The sequence below is a fragment of the Myotis brandtii genome, unplaced genomic scaffold (assembly GCF_000412655.1).
Source record: "Myotis brandtii unplaced genomic scaffold, ASM41265v1 scaffold217, whole genome shotgun sequence".
Taxonomy (NCBI): domain Eukaryota; kingdom Metazoa; phylum Chordata; class Mammalia; order Chiroptera; family Vespertilionidae; genus Myotis; species Myotis brandtii.
Window position 1 is genome coordinate 200,964 of NW_005358137.1, and position 9,017 is coordinate 209,980.

Sequence of the window (9,017 nt, forward strand, 5' to 3'; positions counted from 1 at the left end):
ACAGTCTTTTTTTTTTTTAGTTTTATTCATTTCAAATGGGCCGGATCCGGCCCACGGGCCGTAGTTTGCCTACGGCTGGTCTATCATCATGAGAGGTCCAAGAGGATCTAGAACTCAAGGTCTCTCTGGTCTAGTGCTTTTCTTGAAAGATAGAATCCAGTGGGGGCTCTAGTGTTTGAATCATGTGCTGTGGGCCCCCAGAGGTGGATGTCTGTCTCACATACTGTAGACCTTCAAGCCATCGCCTATGTACTGTAATCAGAGCCATAGGAAGCTTAATAATTATCCACAGTTGGGATAACAGTGAAAGTCATTCTAGACCAAATCTTTAATACTATCAAGAGCTATTCAGCATTCATGGCAGTTTCTTACTTCCCTATGACATCCGATCCTGAAAAAATTGTGAGGTGGGTCTAATTGCCACTGAGGAAGTTGAGACTTTGGAAGGCCAAAACAGGCCATTTAAGGGCCCACTGTTAACTGGACACAGATCAAATTTGAACTTGAAGATAGTTCTAAGGCTCTACTCATCATCTTTAGAAGATAGCTCTTAGACATATGGAATTGTATGAATATAGACTGGGAATTCAATGTGTATTCTAAAATACTTTGAAAGCTCCTGCTCCAGGGCAGCAGCTCATAGATAAGGTTGGACAGAGAAGGCCAAAAGGAAACTATACGGGCATGTTTACCTCCACTAGTTACTCCATTTTCAAGCCTCCTCCTGTGCTACTGGTTCCTGCTGAAAAGGACATAGGTTTTTCCTAAATTTCTTTGTGTGTGTGTGTGTGTGTGTGTGTGTGTGTGTGTGTGTGTGTGTGTGTGTATTTTTCCTGTAATCAAGTCTGTAGCTTTTCTTTTAAAGCCAAAATGCCAAACGAAATTTAGGAATGCTCATAACTCTGGTCCATGATAGAGATTATTGTTTACTACTCTTTAGAAACCTGGACTCAATCAATGGAACACCTACTTCTTAAATAGAATAAAGTTGCCTTTGAGAAACAAAATCTTTCCAGAGTGGGAATGGCTGGGGGCAAAGGGGGGGTCGTCAATTGGGGAAAAAAGAGACATATATAAAACTTTAGACAAAAAAAAGAAAGAAAAGAAACAAAATCTTAGAAAAATATCCCTTAGGAATAAAATTCCATGGGTTCTCTTCCAATAGAGTGAAATTTTATCAAGAGAGTAGTTGGTGCACAAATTCAATCCAGCCTCACCAGCGTAGTTGGTGCTGGGGAGAGGTTCACATTAGTAACTTACAAATGGAGGTGTCTTCACTGCAAAAGAGATATCTGGAAAAGAAACCAGTTTGAAAAGGTTTTTGCTAATATTAACCAACTGTGTTGGAGTCCCCAAAGCACAGTCTCCTGCCTGACTTCTCCTAGGAACTTCCCATTTGTAGTCTCTGTGGCTACAGTGGTATTTTCACATGTACATCTCCCTCAAGGGGCACCTTTTAGCTGATGTTTTCAGTGCCTCCAACTATCCTCAGTGCCTTTTCATTCACACCCACAATGTACCCAGACTTCCTGCAAAAAAGAGATATCTGGAAAAGAAACCAGTTTGAAAAGGCTTCTGCTAATATTAACCAACTGTGTTGGAGTCCCCAAGGCACAGTCTCCTGCCTGACTTCTCCTAGGAACTTCCCATTTGTAGTCTCTGTGGCTACAGTGGCATTTCCACATGTACATCTCCCTCAAGGGGCACGTTTTAGCTGATGTTTTCAGTGCCTCCAACTATCCTGTGGGCATTTGCCTTTTCATTCACACCCACAATGTACCCAGACTTCCTCCGTGGGTCACCTTCCTTTTTTCTTGAGGGCTTCCTTCAGAGGAAATCAGAAATCAATGACACCCTGAGAATCTGTGAATAAATACCCAGCTCCCTAGATGGAACAATTCTGATGTGTACCCTTTGCATCTTCCAGAGGGCCCAGCAGCTGTGACAATACCCCTCCCCCAAGAGCAGTAACCTGTGCAAGTCAACATTTGTGCCTTTTCTTTTCTGTCTTGCTTCCCTACTTCTCTACATTTTTTACAAGGTCACCTTCCAAAATGAATCCTTTCAGTCAGCGTTTGGGGAATCCAAATTAAGCAAACTCGGAATACTTGAATCATTTTCCTGTCCCTTCTTCTTTGTCCATCTCAGTTTATGAAAACACCTCAACAGCCCCCAAATCAGAAACCAGGGGAGTATTCTTTATTCTCTTTCCTCCACATTTGAAACTCCAACTTTCAATTGGTCACTGATTCCTACGAATTAAACCCCAAATCTTTCCAATCAGTCCTTTCTTAACTTCCAATTCTTTCTAGTTAAAACCTTCATAAAACCATGGGCAATTTTAACAGCTTTCTAACTCCTCTATATATTTAAAATGTATCCTCTCTCCCGTCAATTCTTCATAGAGTACAGTACTTATCCATTGAAAACACACATTTGACCATGTAGTTTCCTGTAGAAACTTCTGATCTCTTACCACTACCTAGAGAAGACCCAGGCTCTGCACATATTCCCATGATCAGGCCCCTACTCTGATTGTCTCTTCTCATGCTGGGTCTCTTCTGTCAGGCCACCCACCATCCACTCTACTTGCAAGTCCCCAAATAACCCACCTTCTTTGTCAACACTGGGCTTTGTACATGCTATTTCTTGACCATAGGATACCTTTTTAATACTTTGGGTCTGATGAGTTTGTATACATGTCCAAATAACCTAATTGAAACCTGACAGACAAGTTAGAATGATTATTCTTTTTCCTTTCACACAGGTACTCTCATACCGAGTGCTGTGTATTTTCACATGCATGTGTCTTTCATGCCACTTTGCTGAGGGTCCCTTCAGCACAGAGAGCTTTTGGATTTCTGTATTTCTTGCATATGCTGCCTAATACAAAAAGTGGGTGCTCAATAGTTGCATACCTCTGTTAGTATAGGTAGCTAAATATTAATAAAGGAAGAGAGCAAAGGGAATCAAACATTATTTAGCATAATCAACTAGGGAGTATAGTCTTGCTTCATTAGGAAGTTACAGCTTCATACACTTCCAAGGGCATCCTCTGCCCCTGGACCTGATTCCCTCCAAGCGAAGCAGGCAGGAAAGAAAGATCATTACCAGGGGAGAAAGAGAAGCAGCAGGACATAGTCTTGGTTCATTAGGAAGTTAAAACTTCATACACTTCCCAGGGCATCCTCTACCCCCAGACCTAATTCCCCCCAAGCAAAGCAGGAAAGATCATTACCAGGGGAGAAAGAGAAGCAGCAGGAGACATTCCTCTTCTGGGCACATGTGCAGTGAGAACCAAAATGGCAACCTTAAAGGCTTGTCTCTCTAGCCTGAGAAAAGGATTGGACTGGATAAGGGACACAGAATCCAGAAAGAGCTGGAAAATGGATTGGTTAGAGGGTGGGCCCAGTGCAAGCCCACAAAAGTTTGAGAAGTTGATTGGTTCGTTTGAAGAAGCACCTGGTGTGTTCCAAGCCCAAAATAATATAATCAGCCTCTTCTCTCTCTCTCTCTCTCTCTCTCTCTCTTTCTCTCTCCCACACACACACACCCTCTCTGTAACACATGCTTGTCCCATTTGCTCACATGTCCTCTCCATAGCAGCCACATGTATTTAGCAGCTGCATGCTGTGCAACACAACACCAGCCAGAGCGCAACTGGGAACAGACTGCACCAGCCAGATGTGAACAGACATGGACTGAACCAATAGCACAAAATGCCTGAGCACTGGCCCTATTTCTGGGCCTAATAAAAAAAGGCTGAACTTTTTCCATGGCAGGAGGGACAGAGATGAGATATTGGGAACGTGGGGGCAGCCTTCTGTTTTCACCCAAATAAATATCACTGTGCCACAACCTCCTATACCTGGGTCCCTGGAATGCTCTTCTTGCAACCCTGGGAAAGAACATAAATTCCACCGGCAAGACCTCCAAGTGCTTACGTCAAAAGCTGGGCATCATTTTTGACTTTCCTTTCTTTTACACCTCACCTCACATATTCAATGCATCAAGACATCCCATTAGTGCAACCTCAAAAGTACATCTAGAGTCCTGCCACATCCTACCACCCCCACTGTTACCAACGTGTTCCGCCAGCACCTTGCTCCTGCATTATTGCAGGAGCCTCCTCACTGGTTCTCTTGTTGTTACCCTTTCCTGTCCACAACCTATTTTCAACAAAGCAGGCAGTCGTCCTCAAAAACTGTTAAGTGATTTAAGCCACATCCCACCTGCACACTCACCAATGACATTCCATTTCACTGAGATTAATGTAAAAATTCCTACATGCTGAGCCCCGTTACCCCACTGAGATCATCTCCTTCCCCACCCTGCTCATCTGCTCCAGTCCCACCAGACCAGTCCACTTAGTATGGTTAATACCCTCACTTCCTCCATGTTGCTGCACCAATATTACGTTAATGAAAATACCAAGTTTACAATGGTATTTGCCCACATATCCCACACTCCTTCCCTTTCTCTTTATTTCCATAGCACCCATTGGCTTTGAGCATGCACTGAAATTCACTAAGTTCTTATTTTTATTGCTTATCATATGTCTTTGCTCACAAGAAGATAACCATAGCAGGGAACTGAAAGTTCTGGGAGCAGTGTCTAGCATGCAGAATGTGGTCAGTAGCTTTCTGCATGTGAATAAGTCAACGAGTGGGTATAATTGATTTGAAATGACCTGAGTATCATGGTAGGTATCTAAGAAGCCTTTGAAAATGGCATGCCTCAGAAGCATGGTCCCTTGTTAAAATGCCCTTTTAATTGAACAAATAATATTTGTTAATAATGCTATTAACAAATAATATTTGATAAGTATGGAGTGAACTCTAATATATAATTAATCTGAAAAAAGAAGTAGGCAAAATTAATTTAAATATTTAATTTAATTTAATATATCCAAACATTATGTCAGTAAGCAATCAATATAAAATTATTAATGAGATTTTTACTTGTTTTTGCATATTAAATCATCAAAAGCTAACGTGTGTTTTACACTCACAGCACATCTCTGTTTGGACCCGCAACCTCTGAAGTACTTCACAGTTATTTAAGATTTTGAGACTGTGATTGACTGTCAGTAACTGCAATGACAGAAAGGAAACCACGCATCAGGGGGTCTACTGTACTTGGTTCAGCTGCTGGACAACTTTTATGTACGTTCGGAACCACTTGGGTATGTGAACCTACTCTTTCAATTGCAAAATGAAATCTAAATACAGAGCAACTGTATCTGAAGTGAATTTGGCATTTATATTGAGTTGCACTCTAAGTGTAAAATTTACCCCAGATTCCTAGTACTTAATATAGAAGAAGAATGCAAAATATTTTATTACTTTTATATTGATTATATGTTGAAATTATGTTATTTTGGATGTATTGTTTTCAATAAAATGTATAATTAAAATTAACTTCACCTCTGTATTTTTACTTTGTTTATGTGTTTTCTAGAAAACAAATATATATTTATAAATAATAGCCACACATATTATATATCAAATATATACCCACAGAGTATTCATTTTAGGTTTTCACAGAACAAAGGAAACTTCAATAAATATCAAATAATCCACATGTACAGGTTGTACTCTCTGATCATAATGAAATAAAATAAGAAATTAGTAACAACAACAAAAAAGCTTTAAACATCTCCTTGGCCCCTTGAAAGATATATTTAAAATGTACTATATAGTCACTGGGATTGAGAGAGATTTTAAAATTACAAACTATTTAAAAATAAAAGTGTCAAATGTCAACATTTGTGTCTCACAGCTAAAGTAGCATTTAAAGTTTTGCATAATTTTGAATACATATAATAGTAAGCAAGACATATTGAAAACCAAAGACCAATGAGCATAACTAAACATATAAGGAAAAAAATAGAAAATAATAATATAATAAAACCAAAGCAACAAGAAAGAAGGACATAAGAGCGGTTGGATGGGAAATCAATGAAACAGCCCAAATCTCTATTAAAATGAGATTCTTTTAAAAAAATTATGAGAGAGAGAGAGAGAGAGAGAGAGAGAGAAACATAGATCTGTTGCCTCCTATATGTGCCCTGACCAGGGATTGCACCTGCATCCTGGCTATGAGCTCTTATCAGGAATCAAACCCGCCACCTTTTGGTATACTGGATGATGCTTCAACCAACCAAAAAGATTGGCTAAAATCAATTCTTTAATAACTAGAGGCCTGGTGCACAAAATTCATGCACAGAGGAGGGGTCCCCTCAGCCCAGCCTGCACCCTCTCCAATCCGGGACCCCTTGGGGGACATTCCTCTCACAATTCTGGACTATTGGCTCCTAATTGCTCACCTCCCTGCCAGCCTGGTCGCCTCTTACTGCCATCCTGCTGGCCTGGTCGCCCCATGCAGCCTGCTGTTCAGTTGTTTGGTTGTCCCCCACTAACCCCTGCCAGCCTGGTCATCCCACGCAGCCTGCTTGTTTTCCCTGCCAGCCTGGTTGCTCCTAACTGCCCCTGCCACCAGCCTGGTCTCCTCTTACTGCCCCCATGCTGGCCTGGTCACCCCATGCAGCCTGCTGTTAAGTTGTTTGGTCATCCCCCACTAACCCCACTGCCAGCCTGGTTGTCCCACGCAACCTGCTTGTTCAGTTGTTTGGTCCTCCCTCACTAACCGCCCTGCTGGCCTGATCGTAGGCAGCCACCTTGTGAGGGTGTGAGGGTTAATTTGTATATTGCTTCTTTATATATAGGATTGGCATGATAAAGGTGGGCATGAAATTCTGTTCACTCATACACTTTAAGACTAGATTAAATGGACAATGGCACAAGAAAAATAGTAGTCCTTGACTGAAAGAATCAAAGGAAAGAAGCTGATATGAATCAAAGAAAGTACTTCCACTCCCCAAAACATGCCTGTCAGCACAGATGGCACCATGCACACCTTATGGGATCTACATATATGTCCCACACTGCATATGAAACACACGCTGGAGTGTCTATATGAGTTTGGGAGCCAGAACACAGACAGAGGAGCAAGGTGAAATAATAATATGAAGTAAATTAAGAGGGGCCATGTGTGAACGTGATGTGCCTGAGTATTATTATTATTTCAATTCTTTGCACTTGAGAAGATATATAACATTCCTTTCAAATAATTTTTGGGCAACCTTCACAGCCAATGCTTTTATCCTTCTTTCTTGAATGAAAAAAATATGGTAATGCAATATTTGAGTGTGTCACTTCCCAATGGTTTCTCCTGTTTTGTAGTTTCCAACAGCAAAGCTCTTTAGAATTGAAATGGCTTTTAATTCCCCAGGATATATTCTCAGTGCCTAGATGTTTACTAAATCAGTAGTGCTTAGCTGCTACTGATTGATTCTACATGATAATACCTGATGCTAGCCTAGATGTGTGTGTGTGTGTGTGTGTGTGTGTGTGTGTGTGTGTGTGTGTGTGAGAGAGAGAGAGAGAGAGAGAGAGAGAGAGGAGAGAGAGAGGTGGTGTGTAAGGAGGGATACATTTCCTTGGCTTCTTTGCTTCTGTAGATGCAATAAAAAACTAATTTTAGGGTTTATCTGCTGGGCACAACATCTTAATTTCATAGCTGGAAATGATTTAATTTAGGCATTGGAGGCTGGGGTGAGCCACGCACTGCCTATAAAAGAGGATAGAGGCACCTGAATGGTCTGAAATAACCGATTGATCAAGACATCACTTTCCCCTAACATATCCAGGTAATGGCCATCCCTCCTTTTGCATTGGGCCTGTAGGCCCCCTCCACATCAGCTCTATGCCCTCTTCCTTTGTCTGCAAACAGAGGAGAGGGGCAGTAGGTTGGAGTCCCAGACTCGGTTGGCCTCCAGGTATGTTTCCATTGGTCGCAAGGGCCAGGCTGAGCTTGATTTGCTTCGGTACATAAAGATAAGAAGCTAAGGGCCCCTTCCGAAAGCAAACACCTTTAATTTGCACCACCACCTCGCTGTGATTCAGCGGATGGAATTTATGAGGGTGTTAACCCTTTTCCACAAAAGTAGCAAATGAGTCAGTCCTAATAGGAAATAGAAATCCACAGCAGACTCTCTTTGAAGCCCACGGGAAACTTCACTGAGAGGGCTGCCACCCCTCCAGAGTGTCCCCCAGAAGTAAGAGTACAGAGTGGCCCAGATCTTTTAAGGAGAAGCAACTCTACCAGCAAAACAAGTCTTTGCATGTGCCAAGTCCTGCTGACCCCTCTCAGCAGCGGGAATTCAGACAAAACTTCAGGAATGCTTTGCGGGGCGGCTATGGTGCATTCAAAGCAGAAAAACGGCCTTAATCTTTGCAAAACCAACAAAGATAAGCAATAGCTTTAGCTGGGTTGAAATTAGCCAACGCGCTGCTACACAATGTCCTTGGGCCTATTATCCAGGCTCTGACCGCCGAATGGCACTGCTCAAGTATGCTGGCAATGTTTAACAAACCATCTGTCTTGTACCTGTTCCCGCTGAACAGGAGCCTTTGTCTGAGCCGGGGCCCCATCCAGCATGTCTGCTGTCTGCTCCGCAGCCAGGGAAATCTCCTCGCCGCGTTGTATTCATTTCACAGGTCTCTCGATGACGGTTTGTCCTCCACCGAGCGGCTGCTGCTGGAACCTCAGTTTTAAAAAAAAGTGGGGTGTGGATCTGTCTCAGTCTATCTATTACTTCACACACCACCATGGGTGTCAAAGCCTTCCTTGCTTATTTGATTTTTTCCCCCCTGATTTTTCTTCTTTGATGAGGAATTCCAACATTCATTCAAAAGTAACTCTTGATGATTTTGTTTTTTATCTTGGTTATTTGTTCTTACATTGGAACCCCCTCACTCTCTCATATATATTTTTTATTCCTCAGTAAAATATTTTCTGCTTAAATATCACACTTTCAGGAGTTTACTGATTGGTACATAAGTATTAGGCTAAATCATTTGAACTTAATGCTTTCATGGGTCTAAATCAGTCAGATACTGGCATTTTCATATGGTTCAAAAAATATATATATATTGGCAAAATATATATATATA

The 9,017-nt window shown here is 41.7% G+C and overlaps 1 long non-coding RNA gene across 1 annotated transcript in view; it reads left to right on the forward strand.

Moving 5' to 3' along the window:
- The window catches only part of LOC102258220, a 47,505-nt gene that overhangs the window by 37,895 nt on the left and 593 nt on the right, over positions 1-9,017 (forward strand). Inside the window, exon 3 of the long non-coding RNA XR_313564.2 lies at positions 5,014-5,185. This is a non-coding gene — a long non-coding RNA (uncharacterized LOC102258220). The remainder of the gene's footprint in view (positions 1-5,013; positions 5,186-9,017) is intronic.